Consider the following 27743-nt stretch of genomic DNA (forward strand, 5'->3'; position numbering starts at 1 on the left):
ACGAAGCAAACGCTAGAGATAGTTCATGTTGTGCTGACTAATGAATGGCCGGTTGGTTCGGCAAAATATGTTATGTATAATAAATACGGTGCATATGCTACAGCATACTGCGACAAATGGGTCAAGATGACCCGGGAGTGTGTGAAACCTTTCCCAGACATAGGTAGTCTTGACTCAGAGGTGTTAAATAATGTTAGAGATAAAGTGCGGTTGATTAAATCAACAAAAATGAGAATTGAACATGATGACTGTTTAAAATTGTGGCAACAAGAAGGGTACATGTGGCAAGGAAATGTTCAGCGGAAGTAAGTGTACCGGAAACAAGCATTCCGGAGGTGTGCGTTGCTAAGCGTGGCGAACTGAGCGCAAACACGCCCCCGACAAATTCGGTTGGGGCGGATAGTACAGCCAATACCAAAAATGTAAAAACTGTAACTAGTAACTTGTATGTTGTTTTAAGTAATGTTAAAAGTAATGTTTCAGGACAAAGAAAAGGAACGATCCCACCAGCAGGGGCAGCGGCTGGAAGTGGTGAGAATAATGTAAAGGTTAACACAGGTTCAGCAACTAGTTATAGTGATTTGGTAGACTTACATTCTGTCTGCACAACAGCAGTTCCCAATGGGAAAGTGGAGAGAGATGGTGATGTTCCCTTAAAACATGTAGCAAAGCATGATACATGCACTAGGTCTGAAACATTTTCAATTTTGTCTGATATCCCTGATCATAGGAAAGATTTGACCAATAGTCAGAAGTTTATTAGATATTATGGTAATGTGTATGAGCCAACTAATAACGATTGGCGAGTATTAAAGACCTGTCTTCCCCTCAATACTGATATACAAAAGTTCATTAAGGACTGTATGTTGGAAGAGGATGAATCGTTAACTGAGGATGACAATCAGGATAATATTGGACGTATAATCACAAAGTTGGCCATATATTTTCCAGCAATAGTGGACTGGAGTAAAATTTTTACTATCAAGCAAGAGGATAGTGAAAATGCAACAGACTATTTTTGCAGGGCTCTGATAGAGATGGCCAAATATACTGGGGTATCAGACATAAAAGATAATGTATATTACAGGGAGGTTGCTATTTCAGTTCTAATGGATGGCCTCAGGGAAAACTTACAAAGAAGGGTGCAAACTTCATTACCCTACTAGAGAGGAATCACTGTAAGTGCTCTCAGGGAGTCAGCTATAGGACATGATAGAAGTATGAATAAACAGAAAGAGACACTAAGTGATAGGGTAATGATGGTAAGTATCCCAGCACTAGAGGGACTGCACACACGACCACCAGCATACAACCCACATAACAGGAAACACAGAATAGTGAGATGTTACAATTGCAGAGAAGAAGGACACATTAGGAAAGATTGTAAAAAGGAAAGAGACAATACACATAGGGGTGGGTCACGTAGATATCATCCAAGAAGGAATTCACATAGACTAGAAAACTCACACCTGCCCGCGCATGTTATAGCAGCAAATGCTATGCGTGAAAGCAATAATCAACTCTAGAGTTCAGGTCAGACCTGTAATCCTACAACTAGACAAAGTAAAGGTTAAAACTGTGGTAAGTATTAAGGTGCAAAGTGTAGAAAGAAACTGATTTTAAAAGGTAATCTTTGTTGATTTTGTTTGTTTGTTTTATGTTGTCACGTGTTTGCTGTCCTAAAACGCTGGCCGATGGAAAAGAATGGAAATGTTTGTTTTGTTGCTGTTTTAAGATAACTATCTTGTTTTTCTTCTCACAGATAAGGGTACACAGAAGATATATAGACTTAGTGTTTAAAAGGGGTGAGATAGAGAAATAGAAGAATTACTCTTGAAAGACTAATTAACAAAAGACAAATGGAACACTCTTTGTTTTAGGCGGCAGTGTATCATGATAATTTGTTTGGCTGAGAATCATTATCCAACAATGAAGTATATACATACTTTGCTCCAAAATATCGTTTATGTATCTCAGATGAGTCATCAACAGTTAATTTTTACATTTCTCTATTATAAGTTAGGAAAGTCCGTTGAAAAGGTATGTAGTCAATGAGATACCGAGTTCTTAATGAACAAATGACGGACGACACTGGATTGCACGGTTAAGACCCCCTAGTCATTCTTGGGAGGGATCATAGTTAAATGAATACAGCCATTTCCCCATAGAGTCAGAGTCCAATCCAGCTGTCATTTTGTTGTAAAAATCTCCCTTTCTGCATGTATGTTTGTATTCAAATCTTTATATTCCCATCATTCATTGCTTTCCTATTTCTCATTCTTTACACAAACGCTAGTACCTCTCTCTCTCTCTCTCTCTCTCTCTCCCACCCTCTCTCTCTCCCTCTCTCTCTCTCTCTCTGCTCTGGTAGAGATAAAATCAGACACAGTCTCAACAATGGGGCTAAGACATATTTTTATTTTTTTACATAAGACAAGTTCAGAGATACACACACTAGATTGACATGAGTTACAGAACCAGTCAGGGGTTTTGTTTTCATGTGTATAGAAACTGCTGATTTTAAGCAGAAAGGTTCTGTTGTGGAAATACGATTCATGTGTTATAGATTGCATATCTGTTTTATTTTTTTTGTTTTATGATTCGTGCCTCCTGTACAAAAATGTGCCTTTATATGGAGGCACAAAGGGTGGATAGGAGATTGCTGGAGGTTAGGCATACAGATATGCATCTCTGTATAGAACATTGGAGTAGGATTTTTATCACAAGATACGACATAATGTGAAACCCTAGAAAATGTAGAATTTTCATGTTTTATATTTTTCACTGTTAGACAGACATGTACTGGATACTGTTATATTTGAAGAAAGTGTTATAGAAATAGACCCCTTTGCCTTTCCCACTTAGTCAAGTAGCTGAATGTGAGGTACTGAGAATGACATATGAGTTGGTAGAGGGAAAATCGATTCATATACATTGGTCTTCAGCATTTTTCTAGTCTAGGGGGCGATGTTGAGGTGACTGAGAAATCGTTTTATAGCAGTACCAGCACATGATTAGAACACTATATAGAAGACTTTATACAGTGACACAGTTACCAACTGAAGTAGCTGCTAGTAAAGTCCACACTTACACACAGGACCATACATGGCTGTCACACCAGGGCGAACATAGCTGCCAAATAGACAGCAGGGTTTTATGTGACAGCTAACAAATCTATGTTTTGTTTTGTTTTTCGTTGTATTGTTTTAGGTTTAAAATGTGAGCACACATGCACACATACACATATTGGTTAATATATGAAGATTTGTGTTACCTGAGGAATAAACTGTCTGTAAGGTGAAGACATGTGGTGAGGAGTCTGGTGGACTCTGGAAAGATGGACAAGATAGACCAATAGAGCCATCCCATATCCCTCCTGCTGATGGGTTTTCCTCCGGGTAAAACAAATACACGTCATCCAATTACCACCATGCAGGATCCTCAAGTATACACAGGTGTACCAATGAAAAATGTCTGGGTAAAGGTGTATTTAAATGTGTCTAATGTATTACTGTATCATACTCAAAACTTTTGTTATTCAATGTGATAGTCCTAGAGTTATAATAGATGATAGGGGTATTCATGTTATTAATAACAGATGTATAATGTATGAATAGTGGTAACAAATCACATACTTTCAATTAGTCATAAACCAGTGTGAACATAAAGTAACAGTACTCGGTAGAACGAATTGAATAGATTAAGAGTTGGAACTTGATTGAAGTGACTGATAGCTTCGACCATTAGTCCTTTCCCGTTACCAAAAGATCATTCCTGGGCAGACTCCTAACCTGTCAGTTTTTAAAATGTTCTTGACCCCTCGTGAGATGAGATTGTAACTGGGAGGCTAGGTTAGACCTTGAGAGAAGGTAAATAGTGAGACAGCAACCAAGAACGTCCAAAACACTGTTTCCTGAAAGGTCACACAAACTGTCAGGATGTTGGATCGGGAGAGTAAGTTGTGAAGCAGAAATATCTTAGGCTCAGGTTATTTGACAGACAGGTACCAAGTGTAGGCTACCAGCATCACAGCTTCAAGGGTAGCAGAGACACACTGGTGCCCATTCCACCCACTGCAGAGGGGCCAACACTCAGAGAAGGGTCCAAGGGCACTCATGAGTCGGTTCTGGAAGGCCTCGAATGCAGTTAGTAGCACCTGAGCCAAAGGCTAAGACTGTTGTCCAGCATGAAGTTGTAGTTTTTCCTGTTTTGTGTTCTCTCATTTCATTATCTTCTCAGGACGGTTAATTCTTTTGATTATTAGCAGGTGACAGAGACTGGTTCAGGTAATGATAAGGAGGTATTGGGGAGGAAGGAGAAGTTAGTAGCATAATCGGTCCAGCCAATTACTCTATTCAATTCAGGGGTAAAGGAAAATTTAGAAACCTCGGAGCTTGGAGAAAGTGCGAGGGGCTATTGTTTGAGTAGCATTACGTCCGTAAGTACGGCGACCCCATGGTTAGAAAAGAGGTACACCCAGCGATGCCAGTCCAGTAATATTCGGACTTGAGCAGGCATCCTTGAGAATGATTATCATTCTTGGGAGGGTAAGGTTTTAGACCAAACAAAGTGCTGGGCGTGCTCACACGTGCCTCAGTGATTATATCAAGTAGGATTAGTTCTCTTTCCACTAAATATTCTTGAGGTACCCGAACTATGAGTGGGAGGTCACTAGGGGAAAAAGTACGACACCTAGGTCCCTTAGTCTGAAGTCTCCCAATGCTTTGCAAGCTGATCACTGTTAAATCTGAGTATTGGGAGACTGGGAAGAACGAACAGACAATAGCCCGCCCACAAGTGTTGATGAAAAGAACTGATGACATTATTAGAAGTGTGTATATTAACGCAAGCTGAAGGAGATTGCATATGACATTATTGATAGACATAGGATGATGCTATTGATGAACATGAAGTGTTTAAATGTATTCTGAGCTTAAAGACATGCGTTGGACAGAAGAACCTGTTAAACTTGAAGAACTGTAGTAGAGAATTCTGTATAGCTGATACATGTTCTATTGTACCTTGTACCTTTCCAAATAATGTATTAAGTGTTTTATTGCACCCTTGAAGGGCATACAAAAGGTTATCTCCAAGCTCCAGAAGTGTACGGTTTATAGTAAAAGAAGAAGTCGTTTAGAGGATTAAGACTTTCTCTTATGATAACTTGTTTAGATCTACAACAGCATGGTCATACACCAAGGGGGACTTGTATTATATAACAATGAAATGTGGTACTGAGATCCTGCATATAACATCTTTAAGGTGATAGTTTATTGTAGTATCAAAGGGTGGACTGTCGAAGTCGTATAATTGGATGAACGAAAGTATATTGGTTTAATTTTGGTTTGCCGTGCGATTGTGAAGCGTACGCCACGTGTTACGTGGCGTGATGCGATCGCACGGTAAAATACGCACGCACACACTCGCATTACCACATTTAGTTATTTATATAATTTATATTCATATTGGTTTCGTCACACTGTAATTTATGAGCAGATAATATTTGGTTTATTAGTAGTATATATATAAATATATATATAATGATTATACGTACACTGCATTGAGATATATATGGTTCAGGTTGTGGGAAAGGTGGCATGTCTGGTATCATACTGAAACCATATTCATCAGCAGCTGTCCGGTGCAGTCGGCAAAGAGATCGCACATTGCATACTTTAGTTATTGATATTAGGGAATAATCCTTTGTATGATGCTGGCTATGAAAGGAGAAGACCCCCTGGAGAGACGACCCCCACCTTTGGATTCCTTAGATTGAATCAACCTATGATCTGTTTACCCTGGACCCACCCAACGTCTGGACCTATAGAAACAATCTACGTCATCTCTATTGTTCAAGTGTAACACTGTACTGTATATAATCATCACTGCACACCCCCTGGTTCTCAGTCAACTCTGACACAGTATTCTAACAGATATACTGTCCACCGGGTCCCTTGGGTGCGCAGCGAGCGCATGTGATAGCATTGGTATGTACTTATCTTTTGGTATTGGCTGTACTGTACTTTATCATAATATAATAATGTATTGAATTGTTGACTATTTACATCTGCTAAAATAAATCACTTTGTGCTTTGGAAACACATACAATTGATTGGGTAATGCTTATTTTAAAACAATAGAATTACTTTAATAGGGGGACACCCCAAAAGCACTGGGGAGTGCTAAAAATTAGTTGGTAGGTACTGCTGACAGATAGTAATTTTGACAGCCAGAAATATTTATGCACAAGTAGGGGGGACACCCCAAAATAACTGGGGAGTGCTAAAAATTAGTTGGTAGATACTGCTGACAGATAGTAATTTTGACAGCCAGAAATATTTATGCACAATTAGGGGACACACCCCAAAAGCACTGTGGAGTGCTAAAAATTAGTTGGTAGATACTGCTGACAGATAGTAATTTTGACAGCCAGAAATATTTATGCACAATTAGGGGGACACCCCAAAAGCACTGTGGAGTGCTAAAAATTAGTTGGTAGATACTGCTGACAGATAGTAATTTTGACAGCCAGAAATATTTATGCACATTTAGTGGGGACACCCCAAAAGCACTGGGGAGTGCTAAAAATTAGTTGGTAGATACTGCTGACAGATAGTAATTTTGACAGCCAGAAATATTTATGCACAATTAGGGGGGACACCCCAAAAGCACTGTGGAGTGCTAAAAATTAGTTGGTAGATACTGCTGACAGATAGTAATTTTGACAGCCAGAAATATTTATGCACAATTAGGGGGGACACCCCAAAAGCACTGGGGAGTGCTAAAAATTAGTTGGTAGATACTGGTGACAGATAGTAATTTTGACAGCCAGAAATATTTATGCACAATTAGGGGGGGGACCCCAAAAGCACTGGGGAGTGCTAAAAAAGTAGGTTGGTAGATACTGCTGACAGATAGTAATTTTGACAGCCAGAAATATTTATGCACAATTAGGGAGGACACCCCAAAAGCACTGGGGAGTGCCAAATATTGAAAAGAAAAAAAACCTCTATCCTCTCTTCTGTAGCGATTGTTGTTACAACAATTGGAATAAGAATATTGAATTCTCTGTCCCTGCTCTAATCAGCCTGTGACTACACCTTGCTCTCTCCCTCTGTCAAATAGCGATGGATTGCTGTGGAGGCGTGTATTTTTAATCTTGAAGTATCGCAAGAACCGAGCCCCGAGATCCGACGACGTCACAATGACGTTCGGCCTCGATTTGGATTCAGAGCGGGCGGGAGAGTACCGAGCTACTCAGCTCGGTACTCGGATACCCAAAGTTTGGGTGTGTTCGGTTCTCAGGGAACCGGACCCGCCCATCTCTACATTGAATTGAAGTATATTGAAGTATATTACATAGGTAAATTGACAATGAGGACATGAGACTGGGGATAGCTAAAAGCTCCATAACAACAAACCTAAAGAAATCTCTCACAAAACTATGGTTGGTATTACACTCCCATCGACCTCCATAGACTCCTCGACCAACTGCAGGCAGGGTTGCAGCCACAGGGACTCTATGCTCCATATTTGGTGGACTTGCCAGATTATCGCCTCCTTCTGGGATGCGGTCCATGGCTTCTTAAATACTCTATTTGAGGCTCTTGTGGCGAAGGACGTTGGGTATTCCTACTATGTTACCCTCCCCAGGATCTTGACAAAATTTCTAAAAACCTTACCGTGCACATATTGATGGCCGCTAAGTTCCTTATAGCGCTCAACCAGAAAAACACCTCCCCCATCTCTCTCTGATTAGATTTATATTGAAACACAATTATTTTGGTTTTGTTTCACAATTTTATTTACAAACACTGGGGACTGTAATGAGAACTAAGTTTGCTCTGTGCTTTGCTAACCTCTATATAGGGTTGTACTGTACGTAGGACGGACTACTAGGTCCTTAATGTAAGGTTTCTAGAACACCATGGTAATATATTTAAAATCTAAAAACACACAGTCTACCCAGGTATGTAATATACTTAGAATTTTAACGGATAACCTACATATTTTTTACGCAACATGTGATAAATGGTGTTTACGTTTTGTACATCTGACTCTTAGAGTTTTGTAATTGTTGATTGGAATTATGGTCAGATCCACTTAATAGGACTACAAAATCTCTGTTGCTAATTTAGGTTAAAGGATTGGTTCTGTCTTCTTCTTTAATAATGTCTTTTTTATTAATATATTTTTTATAAAAATATATAACTATGTATTTTTTGTCTCATCCAATATTATAAATATCATAAAATGTATTTATTCCCAAAATTTGGTTCAGAACTACTATGGATAATATGCAACTAAGTAATCATTTTTAATCCTGCTAAATTTGCTATTAGGTTACAATGCTACTGCTGCAAACTTAGAATGAATATGTTATAGCAATTCTTATACATATTTAATTTAATATGATCTGATGATTTCTGTTTTTAAGTCTCATTAATGGAATAGGAAGAATTCTTTATCTAGGTTTATTAACATGTGTTATGTTGTATAGCATCTATTGATGTTTAATTACTAATGAAACTTTCACCAAGGATATTATATTGCCGATGCACGATAGGCTAAGCTCATTACTTGGAATGCTGGAACAAGATATGTAACAGAGACATTTGATTGCCATAGCAACTGTAATGCTAAACGCTGATTGGCCATGGAGTGGTCATTTGATCCACTGTTACCTTGTTAAATAGTGTCAAGAACTGTGAGAAGTCTGCTTCCTCTGATGAAACAAAAAATGTAAATGGTATGGCGAAACAAGTCAGACCAGAACCTGCTGACGTACTGTGGAATCTGGCTTTTTGGTTTGCAAGTTATTTGCTGCTGATGTTTGCTTACAATCTCTTTGTTGAATATACAGCTGGATCATTAAACAGACCATTTTTGGAACAAGATTAGAACCTTCAATCTATGAATCTATAATGACAGAGGATGGCTGCGAAGTGACACCTGCAGTTTTACCTGTTCCTCTGACAACAAGAGGTTACTTAAAGCTAAGTGTTTGGGGAGTAGATTTAAACCAACCTAACATTGTGCAAGTTCTGAATATTTGCTAATACTAACAGCTAACAAGTTGTGAAAGCTGCTTTACTAACACAGAGTATATTACCTATTCCAATTACAGCGTGCATGAAATCAGTGATCAATGTTTTAAGGATTGAACAAAAACTTAATTCTATGTTTCTATAAAGGTTTTATGGATACATCACAATTATTGCAGAATTTGATAATCTGTGTCCGAGAGATTCCTTCTGATACTTTTTATGCTTTTTAATGGTTGGACCTGGAAAGAGATCTATACATCTGATCACAATATTTGTATTAGTCTAAACATGAAAGTATGTTAGTAAAGATCATGTTTTTTTGTTTATGTTGTGTGTAAATGTTTTAATAAATTGTATATTTTTTGCATATCAGTGCTTTTTCATACTTAAATATATATTGTTTTGGAGTATAAGGCCCGGCACCCTTTTGTTCGAAAGCTGTAGATTTGCAAAGCATCTAATCATCAGTTATCAATTTTCTATCTTTTCTTTTTAGAATTAATAAGTCCTGATAAGTCTTATCTCTTGGAACACTTGTGTAAAATTCTGTCCCTTACTTTAAAAAAAAAATAATTGCTGGTTGTCAGAGACAAAAGTGGGTGTTTTAAATATGTGTAACTAACAGTTTTTTCTATCTTCCAAAATATATTTTACTAGTATTGTGATATTGATTAATGTAATGTTCCTAACAAATTCTATTTAGCGAATCAATTCTTATTCCATTTAGATCCCTATATTTAAAGATTTAAATATCTTCAATGCCCAATGAATAAGGGCTAATTACCTAGGAAACTCCAGAGACATATACATTTACAATAGTGTTATAAAGTTTATAATAACTTAAATAGTAACAAAATACGATGCACTTATAAAGAAAATATAAAAACAAAATGATCTGAACCAGTCTTAGTTCATGGGTCTATATGGGTGGAATCATATTGTCTTTCTGTCAAAGGGACAATTAAGAGGCTATAAGGGTGGCAACGTCCAAAATAAGTATATTTTGCTATTATCTGCCAAGTACTTCTGCCTCCCCTCTCTGCCAGTTGCTACACTGGCTCCCTGTCTTCTACAGAATTCAGTTCAAAATCCTCACCTTCAAAGACCCCAGCCCCTCCTCTCCCCCTCTACATTTCCAAACTCATTTCCACCCACTCTCCCTCATGCCCTCTCTGCTTTGCCAGCAACTGCCACCTCAACTCCTCACTGATTACCTCGTCTCACTCCCACTTTCATGACCTCTCCAGTGCTGTTTACCTTCTTTGGAATGCACTCCAGCGCCTAATCAGACTGTCCACTATTCTCCAGGGTTTCAAATGTGTACTAAAACTCATAATTTCATTAAAGCCTATCATTCTTCCTCATAACTCAAACTTTTCAGCAGCAACATCCTTGTCTACTGGCTCCTGATATCTGGAATTGCATCTGCATGTTATTCATATAGCTATACACAGTATTCCCAGCCATTGACTGTGGCAATTATCTTTTGCTTGGTCTGCAGAGCTTCAAAGTGATTGCTGGACTCTGTGTCATATGCTTGCATTGCCTTAAAGATTGTAAAGATATGCACTAACATTGCCTCAGAGACTCTGTGTTATATTATTGCAGTTCCTCAGAGGCTGGGTTAAATTCCTAAATTGCCTCAGAGATGGTGTTATATTTCCTGCATTGCCTTGCACACTGTGAGATATGCATTGTATTTTGACTGTGACTCTTTTCTGCATTACCTTAGAGTCTGTACAATCACCTGAATATTTCTTGACACTCCCAAATAAAGTTTGTTTGAGCTCTGTCGATCATTATATGAGGTGTAATGCAATACACTCCATATTGTTTTTACTACAACTTCACCTGTAATATTAGTGATTTCCTAAAAGTACCTATGCAGCAAGACCCAGAAGCAGGGTACCCTTGTGAGGCAGCAATCCTGCTTCACTGTCATTCCACTTTTTGCAGACACACATATCCACAAGACCTCACTGAAGAGGTGGTGTCCAGGAAGGCTATAGCTCTTTTGCAGACTGGTCAGGCATGCAGACTGGTTAGGCATAAAAAAATATGTTTAAAACAGTCATCAGTCGTAAAGCATGCTTAAAGCATACAATACACATCACTAACAATACATTGGAACACATATGATGAGACGGAAATAACTTTTATTGGAACATGCCATACCTCTCTATAAGGGCATACTAGGGTATCTATTGGGCACACAAAAGTTCCCACCTAGTGACATTTAAGAACTCTAAAGTCATAACAGACATTATTATTATTATCATTTATTTAGAAAACACTGACGTATTTTACAGCATTGTACATTGAGGAGATCATGACATAAACAAATTACACACAAAGTCATGGAACAGAATGTAAGGGTGGCCTTGCCCAAATGAGCTTACAATCTAAGAGGTGTGGAGAACACTTGATACATAAGGTAGTGGAATAACAATTGTGGATGCTAACTATCACTACAGACTATGAACCTTCAATAGTGGTGAGAGGGTATGCCAAGCAGGCTAAAACTGCATTTAAAAATTGCCGATACCCTGCTCTCGCCACATCCAGATACATCAGTTTGACTCCCAAGGAAGAATCATCTGTCGAAGGTGTTACAGGAGTGGACACATTGAGAGAAATTCTAGAGAAAATTCAGAAAATCCCGCAGACATGGACCAGTACTCTGGAGACCCCATCGAACTAGGTACAGACCAGAAGTGGTGGTGGCCTTGCTATGTTGTACAATGTCCCATGCTAAAAATCAAGATCAATGACATAGAAGGGACTGCACTACTAGACACTGGATCCCTGGTCGCCACTATACAAGCCAGATTCTTCCACTTGTATTGGGGAAGAAGAAATCACTCCACCACTACCATGTTGGATGCAGCTATTGGCCAGTGATGGCACAAGCATCTTGTGTCAAGGATATTGGGAACCCAATATGCAGATTTGGAAAGCTCTGCTCCCACTGCAAGGATGCATCATTACGAATGTCTGTGAGGCTCAGGTTTCACCGGTGATTCTGAGAAAGAAATTACTGCAAAACTGTCCAGATGGGTTGACTGCTGCACTTAGAAGAGAGTCGGCAACAAGAAGATGTCCAGAGATGCAGAAGCTGCTGTGGATGAATAGAGTCTTGCAGTCCCATCTGAGGCTTGCTGTCCCACAGGGGAAGTTGGGAAGGCCCAAGTTAAGAATCGGCACTCCTTCCTCTTGAAGTCTAATTTGGAGACAATTATGATTTGTAAGGCCAATGTTGAGCCAAACGGGGAAGACCATGTTGCTCTGGCAGAGGCCGACTTCAGTGCAGGAGCCCCGTCTGCTCTCTTAGCCAGAAGTGTTGTCCGGGTGAAAAATGGACAGTTACCATTACAAATTATGTACTCCTATGATCACCCCATTTGATTGTATCGAAATCAACAAATGACCAACTTAACTAAGATCACTTTTCAAAATTTTTCTCCATTGCTGATGACCCCAAATATGCAGTTGATGATTCCCACAGACAGTCCAGAACAGCTGAATACCCCCACCTATTGGGACGAAATTCATATTGGAGGTCAAAGTCAGGCGACAGAAAAAAAGCTGGGAGTGCTGTGGGTGGTCAAAGATAATCAACAGACCTTCAGTCAGCACCCAGAAGATTTTGGTTTTGCCCAAAGTATCAAGCATCATATTTCTACAGGGGATCATCTTCCAGTGAGAGAAAGACATTGACCTCTAGCCCCTGCACTTTACCAGCCTACTTCTTCATGTTAGATCTTATGAGTGGGTATTGACAAGTACTAGCAGCCTTCTACCGCCGATCTGTTAAAGACTTTGCAAAGATTGCCACTCTCCTTCATGACCTGCTGCAAGGGACTCTGAAGTGCTGACAAAGCATGCATGTCCCTATAAAGTGGGGAGAACCACAGCAAGTAGCATTTGACCGGTTGAGACAGGCATTGATCAAGGCACCCCTGTTGGCCTACCCCGACTACCAACAAATATTCATCTGATTCTAGTCTTTAAGGACTTCAATACTATTGGGTAGGCGTGAGACCAGATATCGAGAAATTGTGTGAGGAGTGCTGAACTTGCAGCAAGAGGCACCATTACACCCTATCAAGAGCAGGTAGGAAGAGATATTTTGCAGCCAAAAGTCTTAAGGATTCCACTAATTCTATTTCTTCAATTATTCTTAACAGTAATGACTGGCACAGTTTACAAGAATTGGAAACCCTCTGGGATGAGAATAATGTGGAGGATGATTCTGTTAATTTTTTATTTGATATCTGGAGAATGAAGAGGTCCAGTAGCAAAATTAAGGGATCTTTGAGAACTATTTTTAGACCAAAGTCGAATTTCTATCCATTAAACTATAAAAGTCCAGCAATAACAATATTCTATAATAAAACTATGAATGACTTAATGACATTCTGTGGTAACAAAAGTAATAGAGGTCTTAACAGGTGTACCACGAAGAATAATAAGAATGCACATAATTATAGATCATGGGGGAAGCATAATATTAGCAAGATAGAAAGACAGGCCATAAATAAATTACAAAATGATCTCTCACTAGTAATTAAACCAGTGGATAAAGGTGGGGGAGTAGTAGTTATGGACCATGAAACCTATATTAGAGAAGCTTTAAAACAATTGGGGGATGTTTTATTTTATCAACTCCTAAAAAGGGACCCTACCCAAAGATTTCTATATGAAGTAAAAGATCTTTTGGATAGAACACTAATGGAGAGGGTGACATTCAGAGAAGAATATTACTTTTTATACACTGAGCTCCCGATTGTCCCTGTTTTCTATAACCTTCCTAAGATACTAGAGATGAGCGGGCTCGGATTCCGCTAATTCGAGCCCACCCGAACAGTGCGGATCCGAGCACTGTTCGGATATTTCCGGCGGGCAAAAAATTGAAAATGAGGCTCTGTCGTCCAAGTCTCGCGTCGAATCTCGCGAGGGGTGGGAGGGAGGGCCCAGAACAATTCCATCTTGTACCTCTTTTTTTGGCATTATGTGCTCAAGCTACCTCGGTGCAACCTTTTGGCCTAAAAACAATATTGTGAGGTGTTCAGAATAGACTGGAAATTAGTAGAAATGATTGTTATTGAATGTTATTGAGGTTAATAATAGCGTAGGAGTGAAAAAAAAAAGAAGACAAAACTGGTTTTTAGCACTTTTTATGTTTTTTTCAAAATAAATCCGAATCCAAAACCTTAAATTCGAACCAAAACCTTTCGTCAGGTGTTTTGCGAAACAAATCCGAACCCAAAACCTCAAGCAAATCCAAATCCAAAACACAAAACACGAGACACCAAAAGTGGCCGGTGCACATCCCTATAAGATACACAAGTCACTAGTTGCACCTCCTGGGTATCCTATTATCTTGGGGGTGGGTTCTTTAATGTCTAATTTATCCTTTTTTATTGATTACTATCTTCAGAACTGATTGAGATCTCATATCAAATACACGCTCCATGTACTTAAACTGGTAGAATAAATAGATTGAAATGGGGATTATTGATTCCTTACTTTGGATGTCCAAGCCCTGTACACAAATATCCCCCATCAAGGGAGGTAAGAGCAATAAAAACGTTCATGGAAACAGATACGCGGATCTTGACCGGGAGGCGTGTGGTTATTTTGGAAGCTATACTTTTCATTTTGACACATGATTATTTTTTGTTTGAGAATGATTTATATCTACAAATTGTTGGAATGGAGATGGGGACCAGGTTCGTGCCAAGTTTTGTAAACTTATATATGGGAGAGTTTGAAGAATAATACATATGGAATGAACCCATTGGCATGAACCTGGTCCTATATGGCCATTTCATTGATGACCTTTTTAGTATTTGGAAATGGGGTATTAATTTAGCACAAGATTTTGTTTAATTTTTGAATTTGAACACATATTATCTGAAATTTACACACACCTTTGACTATCACAAGATGAATATCCTGGATTTCACCCTCTCCATCTGTGATAATAAAATAGTTACATCGAATTATAACAAACCTGTGGATGTCTGTAATTATCTGCATTTCAAAAGTGGACATTACTATCCTTGAATTAAAAATATCCCTAGAAGTCAGGTAGGTAGGTTAAGATGAAATTGCTCAGACAATGTAGATTTTATGAATCAAATGCAGTCTATGTTGGATAAATTCAAAAGCAGAGACTATCCTGAATCTTTGCTCTTGGAAGCTATAACTTATGCAGATTCTGTAGGCAGGAATTTTCTTTTGAATCCTACTAATAAGAAATCTAAGTAATGTTTTAATAATGATTTTCCTGCATTTATTTCCACTTTTAACAATAAATGCCGGCAGATTAAGAGTGTTATAAGGAAGAATTATGGGATTCTTAAGCAGGATAACATTCTGAACAAATTTTTGGAAGATAGACCTACGGTTATATTTAAGACAAATTTAGACCTGAAGAGGATTTTGCTCATAGTATGCTTAAATCTAAAGATAGAACATCGAGTGAAACTTAGATTCCTAAGAAGCCCAATGGCTGTTTTTGTTGCAAAAAGTTGGTGTGCTTATATGCAAATATCTTTTAACTAAAACTAGCAAGGTCACATCTAGGTCCAGTGATATGTAATTCCTGATTAAAGACTTTATTAATTGTGATACTATGTAAGTGGTTTATGTACTGAAATGTAGTTGCAAGCTACAATATGTGGGTAGAACCACTAGGTCCCTCAAGACCCGCTTCAATTAACATAAAAGAAAAATATTGAACAAATTACAAGTGCATAGTGTGTCCAGGTACTTTTCCAATTTACATGCAGAGGATCCAGAGTGTTTAACACTGATAGGGTTGTAACATATAGATACTACAAACAGAAGGGGAGACTAGTTTACTATACCATGTGAAAAATCCCCCAGCACACTGCTATAGCCAGCAAAGGAGCTGTCATTTCTACTTGTACATAAAAATGCAAAAGTCTCAGTTGCACACATTTGCAAATGTATATTTAAGCCACCAACCACTCCACTGCACTTTTGCTAATAAGGAGTTCCTAACTCTAAACAGTGAGAGTCCCATATATTTGGGCCATACATATATGTGTTTTTAAATTGAGAGCTAACTTACCAAGAGGTACCCCATAAGCCTCCAAATGGCAATATAGCACCAGCACTCCCCCTCAGCTACTGTCACCAACATGCCTCACAGACAAATACAGAAGTGGAAGTTGCTTAATCAATCTATAGGCTCATAGCAAGTGCTTGAAAGGGTGGGGTTATCCTAAAAGGAACAAACAGAGAAAAATCCACCAGCACACTGATATAGCCAGCAAAGGAGCTGCCATTTCTACTTGTACATAAAAATGCAAAAGTCTCAGTTGCACACATTTGCAAATGTGATAGGGGAGAGGATTAGGATCTATATTACTACAGTGCCCGTGGGCCACATTATCCAATAGGACCTGTTTTATTTTGGCTCTCTATATTTGAACATTGGGATCGTCTATATAAGACCTAACTCTATGGGACATATATCTCCATAATATCGGTCAAGGAGATAACAGATTTGTGATTGAACTATTGGGTATTTATTAGCGCTAGTGGTGCCACATTGTTCTGAAGCCCTTGTCCATGATTATTTGATTCCATTTCTCTGAGTGGTGGTGTTGATGATTTTTTATATATGTATGTATTAGTTTATTTTATAGGTATTTTTCTTTTTTATTGTTATGTCTAATAAATTGTACTATTTTAATATGAGCCAATTACTCATCTAGGGTCTGATTCATTAAGGATCTTAAATGAAGAGGTATCTTATTTCAGTCTCCTGGACAAAACCATGTTACATTGCAAGGGGTGCAAACTAGTTTTCTGTTTTGCACATAAGTTAAATACTGACTGTTTTTTCATCTAGCACACAAATACTTGATAGCTTATTTGTACACTGAAATTTAAAGTTGATATTTGTGTGCTACATGAAAAACAGTCAGTATTTAACTTATGTGCAAAACAGAAAACTAGTTTGCACCTCTTGCATTGTAACATGATTTTGTCCAGGAGACTGAAATAAGATACCTCTTCATTTAAGATCCTTAATGAATCAGGCCCATAGTTCCTATTTACTATATTATCTGGATAGTATTAGGGGTACTTTTTTCACAGCGTTTCTCTTTGTTTTATTTTATATGGTTTTTATGAGCAGGGCTATAAGGCCCTGATATAGCAGCAGTGTAAATAATTCCCGATTATTGATCTTACCCTATGAAAGACCTTTTGATTATTTGATTATTTGATATTTTGACCCCCTGCCAAAGTGTGTCCTTTTGGAAGTTGTCTGGACCTCATTTACACTTCCTTTGCTTTTGGTTTGTATACTTCACTGTACTGCCTCCTAATTCTTATGCCTCTGTCTGTCTTTGTTATTAATTGTACTGCTATTGCCTTTGTCATTGCTCTCATTGCCTTTGCAACCACTCATATAATTTTTTTCTAGTGATTGGTATCATATATCTCAATTGAAATGATCATCCTTCCCTGCACTACCATTGCATTTTTTCCATTGCTTTCCTACCACTGCCATTTTCACATTGCTTTAATTTCACTTGCTTTTGTCCCTGCCTTTATTACCAATGCCTTAATTTTCACAGATCAGTATCTTATTGCAACTGATATTTCATTGTACCTGTTAGTACCAGTTGGGACTGCCTCTTTAACTCGATTGCGCATGAGTCACTGACTGTGTATATTGACTTTTCCTTTTGAGCATGAATCATTGCACACCTGTCTCATTAAATTTCAGTGTGGTTCTCTCCTGTTATGATTGGATCTTTGGAGTTTAAAACACTGTCCAGTTCTATGCATCTTTGTCAGTGATAGAAGTTACTCTGGACCCCTGCACATCCTACATTCTGGGATTTTACAGTTTACTGGTTTCTGCTTTAAGCAGCATACTTCAGACTCTGTGCCTTTGCAAAACAGCATTACTCATCCAGCTCAGAATTCTGGCATCCAGCTTGAACATATAGCTGCATATATAGAACAACAATTGGGTAGTGGTCAGGAAGAATATCTTTCTATATCACTCTGCACTGAGTGGCTCTGGGCGTGTCTCAGTTGAGATTTGATGCTGCTTTCAGGTGTTTAGGGAAATTGGATTCTCTCCATTACCAACTTTGCATCATGTGAGTACTGTGTCTGCTTCGACTAACTGAACATTTATTATTCTGTGTGAAGTACTACAGACTGCCAGTGTCTCTGAAGATTTTTAATTCATTACAGCTGTCAGTAATTGCCATGACTAGAGACTCTGTTCTGTTCTTTTCAATCAGTAGCAAGCTGTTGTTCTCTGATTGTGTATGATCATTGTTTACTCTGGATGTTTTCAACATATTCAGATAAACTCACAGTTATTTGAACTGCTCTCTTGCATTGAATTACCTAACAGTACCATTGTCCTGTGATACAATGTGTCATTGTATCGCAATGCATTAGTCCTCCCAGTCCAACATATTCTGAGCTTCCAAGCAGCCTTTCCCACTCAATATTCCTCCTCTTATTTATCATCTGCCGTTCACTTCTCCTCCCCTCGCATTTTCAGCCATGCACCCTCACCTCTCAGTACTCCTCCCATCACATCGCCTTGGAACTCTGTGCTCTCACCCCACCCCTCTCTTCTCTCTTTAGTCTCCCCTCCTTCCCTGTGCCATTCTCCCCCTCCTTACCTCACTCCCACTTTCACTCCTATCTCCTTACTCCCTACCTATATATCCACCCTCCCTGCCTCCTCTCCCCCCCTCATTCATTCCCATCCCCATCCACATTACTCCTCTCTCATCTTACCCTTGGCACCTGGCAGCTTCCCCCCTAACCCAGGCTCCCACCCCACCCCTACATTTTTCCTGATCTTGCTTCAAACTGGTTTCACCCTTAGCTCCAGCAACCCTTCCAATCTCATCCGTATCCCCACTTTCCACTCCCTTCCTCTCTCCAGCACCCTCTGGAACACTAGATCTTTTGTAACAAGCTGGCTTCCACCCACGACCTCTTCTTTCCAAATACCTTACATACTTGCCATCGTTGAACCTTGGATCTCATCATCTGACACCACTCCCCTGTTGCCCTCTCCTCTTACACCCCTAGACCTGTGATCAGCAGGGTGGCATTGTGGGCATCCTTCTCTCTCCTTGCTCTCACTTCTATCGAACCCCTAGTCCTGTCTCACAGTTTCTAGATAACTTTGATGCTTGGCTCCCCCATTTCCCCTCTACTGACCTTCCCTCCATAATCTTGGATGGCAACATCCAAATTGACATCCGCACTGACCTTGCTACCTGTAAGCTATTCTATCATCATTTTTTTCAGCCTCCTTTGGACCTCCTCTCCCTCCCATTCTAATGGCCATTTCCCCAATCTGGACTTTACACATTGCTGTGATAGCTTTGATTTCTCTGACCATTATCTCATTTATTTTAACATTTCCCTTCCCTCTTCACATCCACCCAGTCCCTAGGCTACCATCACCATGCATAACCATAATTCTATTGACCCTGATACATAATCCTTCTCACTCCTTCTAGTACTATTCACTGCCTTGAAATCGGTTTGGGAGTCAGTGGGGGAAGACACACAAGCTAGACTCCATTTTAAGCATGCAACAAAAACACACAGTTCAACCTTCCACATAATTTCACAACAATAATACCCCAAATCTGAATCAAAGTTATATTCTCACACTATAAACTCCATTTATTTCACATATAAATGCCTACCATTTATTCTCCTAATATTTAATTTCACTTATCTCAGTCCAAAATGTGAAGTGTAAACTTCATCATGCTTTGCAACAGACATTATTTACTATCCCCATTTCATTCACATGGAAACTGCTAGCATTACAGCATATATTATTTATCTCACATAGGAGCCATTTTGCAAGCTTGGAAACTTCTAGATCATCCTCAGTTTTCTCTATTGTCTGAAACTCAGCCTGCTTTAAACACATTGTATTTGCTGCCATATTAATTACTTCAATTTATCTAGCAATAAACTGCTTTATTTCAAAGTTTCTCATTACAAACTTCCTTCAGTCATTCTACACATCACAGGAACTCTAGGACTCACATTTTAAACCAAAGACATAAAAACTCTACCATTTATCTCACATTCTATTTCACTGTGTCTCATAAATTGAATGTACAGCACAGTCCCACAAACTGCATAGCACTGCAGGAGCTAACAAATTGTCAGCCATCTTACCACTACATCCAACCACACTGCTCAACCACAGTGCCACCTCAAATGTATACAATTTCTATTTATGAAACACAATCAACCTACAACATCACATTGATTTACTTGCTCTGTTCACAGCATTGCAACACTATTACAAGACATGCAGTTACACATTTACCATTCAATCCATTCAAACTCCATTATAGCATTCAGTTTCACATACTAACCATCTGCAAACCAACACAAAACTATATATATGTTATGACTGTCTTTGTTTTGTATCTGGCAGCAGTACCTATAATCCATCATAGGTGCTGCTGTCATGCTCCTGAACTCTGCAACATGCCTGAAGGAGTTAATCTCCTTGTCTGATGCTAATTAGAACTGCACCTGTCGCACTGCTTCAAATACCTGCCTCAAGCTGTGCTCTGTGCAGTTCATCCTGTTTGTTCTTGGCTGCTGCTAACCTGCTCCTGTTCTGTTTGGTATTTACCTTCTGGATTGAACTTCTGTGTATGACCCCTGCCTGTACATTTGACCTTGCCTGCTTGCCTGAGACCCTGATTCATTTTCCTGTACCTTGGACAACGCTGTTTTACCTGTTGCCCTAATCTTTTGGCCTTACTTCTGGACCTCGCTTATTCGCTTGATCTCTGCCTGACTATTTGGATTTGTTTGTCTGATCTCTTTGATTCCTGGACAGCCATGTGTCTTCTGGACTGGGGTAAAATTTATAATACCTGCCATTTATACTATACAGTCTCCTTAGGAACCTGTTCTTATCAGTGGATCTGAGTTATCTTTGTTTGTGTATTTACCTGAATAAAGACACTTTGCTTTACACTTCCGTTGCTCTTCGAGAATGCACTAGGATTCATAACAATTTATCTGCATTCAACCACCGTCCATTCAATCCATTTAAATCTCCATTTTAATCCATTTTTTTATACTAGCCATCCTCTAACATAAATGGCCTTCCAGGCCACTTCACAAGCCTCCATTCCATTCAACTTACAGTTTCCAGCAGTTGAGAAGCTGTGTGTCGTACCAGGGTGCAAACAGGTAACCAAAAGAGGTTCACTTCCAATTGTTACATGAGATCAAACCTTTTCTCTTGGTGGAGTTATTCTTCTACAGCAATAGCTCACAACATTTCATGTGCTAATCTGATCTGCTACTCAGGTTTACACAAGCCCCATACTAATTTACATTTGTTCAAGCATGCCTAAATCTGATGTGCATATATTAGAACATGGAATATAAAATGACAAAATCTATCTATCTATCTATCTATCTATCTATCTATCTACTTCAGTAACCAAGACCCTCATCCACTCTATTGTCATCTATCGTCTAAGCTACTCAAACTCCTTTCTCTCTGGCCATCCTTCCTCCTGCCTCTCCCAAATCCAATCCATCCTTAACACTGCTGATCATTATTTTTCTTTCCCAACACTCTGCACCTGTCTCCCCTCTCTGTCAGTCCCTATAATGGATCTATTCCACAACAGAGTACATTTTAAACTCCTTACCCTCATCTATAAAGTACTGAACCAACAGTGGGGAGATTTCTGCATGGATGCTGATCATAGGCTCATTGTCACTCTGCTCAATCTGCAGAGTTTCCAGAGCGACATGAAGTGGTAACCTGAACGGTAGCATATCATGTCTGTGTCTGACATCCCACAGAAGTATATCTGGAACCCGTAGATGAGCTTTCTGTGCCATTGGTGTATTTTCTGCTACTGCTGGCAGTAAAGACATTTGACCAAGAATATGCAATATGTCTCATACATAAAAAATTATAGTTTAAAACATAAATAAATAATGAAAAAGTAATCTTGGTTAAAAATTAAAAAGTTAATAAAAATTAGGAAACATTTACATTTGGTATGTCATCACAAAAACACATACTGTATCATACATATGCATGTTTGCATGCCAGTTAGTATCACATATTTTCTTTTAAATACAGTGATAAAAAGCACATTGATAAAATTTCAAGAAAGAGTGGTGTGTTTACTTTACTAATTGTAAAAGTGTCTATCACAGAAAACTACCCATACACAATTGCGTAGGCCTAGGCAAGCATAATTGTAATATAAATGTCCTAAGCAGAAATGTTTATTGACATTCTTTTTTATAATATTACACACATCTGCTATTCAATACAATAAAAAATAAATAACATACCTCTATAGAATTCCAGTGCTGTGTTGGTATGACCACAAATAGCCAAAAACTCACACTAACAAAACGCGGCTAAATTATATAATATAGCCACGATGTCACTCACCGGACGGTTAGTGCCTCTGGTCTGGTACGTGGCTCTCTCTCATTCCTGCCGGCGCCTGTCCTAAGCCGCGGCCGTCCGCCATCTTGACTGGATTGCGCATGTGCAGGACTCTTGAACTTAAAACCTTGCTTTTAATCCTATTGGTTAATCAATCACCACTCACTATTTAAGGCACCTGTGTCCTTAGTATCGTTGCCTGTTCTTGGTTCTCATTCCCTTGAGACTCCTAGATGTTTCCTGTGTTCTGCTCGTGTGATCGGGTTTGCTGTGGACAAGTCCTCTCTGCTCATCCATGGTAAACTTGCCCGCTACAGACTACCTCTACTCTGCTGCATGCCTACACCTGGACAAGCCTTATCTGCTCTTCTGTGGTAAACGTACCCGCTATACACTGCTTGCCATTCCGCTGCATACCTGCACCTGGACAAGCCTGCTTTGCTCATCAGTGGTATACTTGCTGCTACAGACTACCCGCTATTCCACCACCTACCTGCACCTGGACAAGTCTTCCCATCACCGCAGTGGTACAACTTGCTATCCGCAGACCACTGACGCTCCCGCTACCTACCTGCACCTGGAAGAGTCTTCCCATCACCGCAGTGGTACAACTTGCTATCCGCAGACCACTGACGCTCCCGCTCCTACCTGCACCTGGACAACTCTTCCCATCACAGCAGTGGTACAACTTGCTATCCGCAGACCACTGACGCTCCCGCTCCTACCTGCACCTGGACAACTCTTCCCATCACAGCAGTGGTACAACTTGCTATCCGCAGACCACTGACTCTCTCCGCTACCCACCTGCACTGGCACGAGTCTTCACTGCACATCAGTTGTTATACCTACCTCCGCATTATAGTTGCAAGTCGCTGACTCTCCTGCTGCATAGCTGCAAGTCGCTGACTCTCCTGCTGCTTAGATGCAAGTCGCTGACTCTCCTGCTGCATAACTACAAGTCGCTGACTCTCCATTGACATTCCTTATCCTAAGTTGTTGTACTGTTCCAACCATTCACCATACTGCCCAGAGGATCGCAGTGATAAACTCCGCCCCTCTGGTAAGCATAATCACACCTGGTGAATCCTGGGTAGAAACTCCTAGTGCCCGTGACACACAAGCAATGAAGGAATCACTATCAGTGACAGAGGACAATTCACAATCATTCAATCAGAAGCAACTAGCAACTGTTGCTGATCATAATCTTTATCAGTTATTTAGTATACATGTTAGACCACCACATTTCTCTCCCGTCCTGCCTCTCCAGTCACAAGAATTTGCAAGCCTCAGATGCTATCAATTCTGAATAGGTGCATATGCATTACAGTTTTTATAGGCATAGACAGTACAAATCTGCTTATTTTACACTAAGCCAACTCAGCATAAGTACCCATGAGTTTTGCAATTGTAGCTTGTGGTAGCTCATTTGCTTGTGAACTAATACACCCCAAGTTAGCAACTGTACATGTAAATGCTTATGCCCCAGTTTGCATCACCCTTCCTGCATTAATTAAACTGAGAAATATGGCTATTTGGTCTAGACAAAATTTTAAAAAAGAATATTAAAAGAAAAACATATAGGCTTATGACTACTTTTCCTATATGGTAAATACAGCCATTTATTAGTTATATAGTTGTAGTTTGAGTGCAAAAAAAAAGAAGTTAATTTTCAGCAAATAGAATGCCAAACAATGTATTGAGTGCATTCAGCGAAGCAGGCATAACCTCTAATAAAGAGAGCAGTGGGAAGAATTGAGGCTCAGAATTTGATCCAGTTGAGCAGTGATACTTTTGCTATCAACTCAGATACTGACAATGATGACCTCCAGGTGTCAGCAGGCCAGCAGAGTGGAACAGACCTATATACCAGTAGTGTAGGACGCATATTGTTTGATTCTGCAGTGGGCTGCAGATGGCAACTACAACAGACCAGAGATCAGTCTGCTAGTGACAGTATAGGGATCCATGGAATAGAGCAAGTGCTGCCTATAATAATTAGAGTGAAAAGCAGACAACCCTTGTATCCTGCATCAGTGTGCAATATGCTCAATGAATATAAAGCTAAATACTAATTTCACTTTTTTATTATTATTTAGCAATACTAATTTCCCTGTAGAAAATGTCTAAATTAGGGCAGAAGAACATCTCTGAATGAACTGCGCCTTGCACCTTGTAGTTGATGGTTGATGGTTCCATTCTTGTCAGCTAAGAACAGGAAACTGAGGTTACGATGGGCACAAACTCAAATGCCTAATTTAGTGACTTTTTGCTTTGCTAGCAATGCTTTATAAACATTAGAGACTCAAACCACCCCATTTGGCACCGTCAATCATTCCATGGACAAGTTGACTTATATGATATTTCTTCCCCCATTATGGTACTTGGTCTGAAAATCAACTGAACTTCTTGACTATGTCTGCATGCTTTTATGAAATGAATTGCTGCCACATGACTGGTTGATTATTTGTTTGTGATAACGAGCAGGTGTATATCAGGTGTATATATATATATATATATATATAGTTTCCAAACCAAAATGCAGAGTTTTGCCTTTAATAAAAACTGATACTTAATAAATAATGCCATAGATATTTACCCAATAATATTGGAAAACGTTTGCAATATGAACTCTGTAAGACAGCAGAGCCTTTATCTAAAGACATTATTGTCCTTGGCAGGGCAGTAACTAGGGCTGTGCGACAGGGGGGACCGCCCAGGGCGCAACGCTGAAGGGGGGCGCAATTTAGGAATATTTTAGGTTAATTTGGTTAAAATTGAGGGCTAGGGGGGCGGCATTTGTCTTTCTCGTCCAGGGCACTAGAATTCTAAGTTACGGCTCTGGTCCTTGGGAATATGAGTTCAACACACTGAGATTCAACTGGAGCAGCAAGGGGAGACAAACATTAGAAATGAGAACACGAACGAAGCTCTATACTCCCAGATTAATCGGGTTGGGTACGTAATCCCGATGAAGTAAACTCCGACATTACTAACAACGGAAGTGGAATAGCGAAACTGATATTAACTACTTACTTTTAATTCGGAAGATGTCATTTTCCGATAAGTCTTGATTGCGACTGTTTACAAAAGTGACGTGGAACAATTGCGGCGGTTTAACATTCTGGCAGCCACATGGATGTCACTTTTAACAGCCGCACTACTAGCCATGCTGTTAAAGGGTCAATGAAAGCAGGCGCAGACTGTACAAGGCTTTTTACTAAGCCTTCTACATTGTAGAGCCTGCGCCTGCTTGCTCACAGTTTGTCACAGCAAGATTGGTTCACTTTTTTATTATTATTTAGCAAAATTATGGACCATTGCGTAAAGTTTTAAAGAGTATCAAACGAAAATGTATGCATCAAATCGCACATATCTTAAGTTACCTGTTGCTTGAATGATAAGTAAAGTATGGGATTTACGTTGTAAGTGTAAATTACGACCAACTCTACATAAGGCCCTCAGTGCTTGTCTCCACTTTTTGCGCCATTGTATCTTACAAGCAGCCTGTGACATTTGTGTGATTTGATCAATTCCAATATGTAAAAGGACCAAGTAAACAAAAATACTCTAAATTGTAAATTTATATTCTACAAATTGTGGAAAGGGGGTTGAGATTAACAGTATATATGAAAACGTGTATGTGTGTAAATATATATATATATATATATATATATATATATCCATATATATATGTACATATATGTATCTATATATCTATCTATCTATCTATCTATGTGTATGTATATATATATATATATATATATATATATATATATACACACAGTATCAAAGGGAGTCGTCTCATCACTCTCCGGCATTGACTGATCCAATTTTAGCTGTATCTAACAATACTGTCATTCATCATCTTAATGGTATTATGATTTAAATCTAAAGTCTATAAAGAATGCTTTTAAAATGATTGAGAGGAAATGAAGGCAAATATGAAGTTTTTTATTTAAAAACAAAACCTTGTGACATCACAATATTGTGCAGGTGCAGGCAATATTTCATTCCTGAAGGTGAGAACTAATCACTTTATCTGGAGCATAAGTCACAGTATTATTAGAAAAGTGAAACATAAACAGAGACCTTTGCCTTGGAAAATAATTTTATATTTACTTTCTAGTCATAAATTGAAGGGTATGCCTGTATTTAAAAGTTTGAAAAGATTAATTTAAAATCACCATATACATGCAGATTTGCTCCGCCAATTTTTTTCTTTTAATTTAATTCGCTGATTATCACACTGTGTGGCCTTAGCTTACCAAATTCAAATAAAATTCAATAATACTATAAATAATCAATTTGGTCTGCTGATGAGTTCTAAACTAAAATTGTAAGGGTGCATATCTGTGCAAGAGACAGTACCAGAGACAAGACAGTGATATTACCCCCACAGAGGAGGGGTGACTGAAACACTGCTGAAGTACCACTTAAAATATTCAACCTTATGACTGTACACATTATGGTGTAGACATTTTTACTATCGACATTTTCACTGTTAAATTTTCAACTACATCCTCCAAAAACCCTGTTAGATTATGCTAAATTGCTGTTTGCAAAGCCCTAACATGAATGACAGGTGGTTCTGTCTGCACATAATCAATCAATGAACCTCACAATCTTGGTTTGAGAACTGTAACTTCTCCATCACAGACTGTGCCCACCCTGCACCTACAATTGTACTGGCACAGAATGAGGGGTCATTCTTGATGCCCAGCTTCTGCAAGGGACAAGCAACAACATTATTTATTTTCTTTATTATTATCTTCACTAAATGATTATCTCATTATTTGAAATTATTAGCATTTATGTCAGGATATATATTCATCTTAATATATGCACATTTTGTGTCATCAATGCATCTTTCTCTTCTCTCCCTACTATTTCTCACTTTCCCCTTATCTCACCTCCTTCTGCTCTTTCTCTCCCTTTCCCCTCTACTCCAACCAGCTCCACCTATTCCTCCATTTTCCCTCCTGCTCCATTCCATCTCTTCTGTTTCTTACTTTTAATCAATTGCCTTCCTGCTCCTCACTTGCTCTCCCACCTCTCCCCTCCTCTTAACCCTTTAGCACATGTTGGGGTCGTGTTGGATCGCAAAAACAAATTTGCACAGTCCGTAGAAGACAGATAATTGTTCACAGCAGTTAAGTGTATTGGTGGAGTATTGTGTAATGTGTGTCGTGGAGGATATT

This window comes from Mixophyes fleayi, chromosome 4 (assembly GCF_038048845.1).
Source record: "Mixophyes fleayi isolate aMixFle1 chromosome 4, aMixFle1.hap1, whole genome shotgun sequence".
NCBI classification, from domain to species: domain Eukaryota; kingdom Metazoa; phylum Chordata; class Amphibia; order Anura; family Limnodynastidae; genus Mixophyes; species Mixophyes fleayi.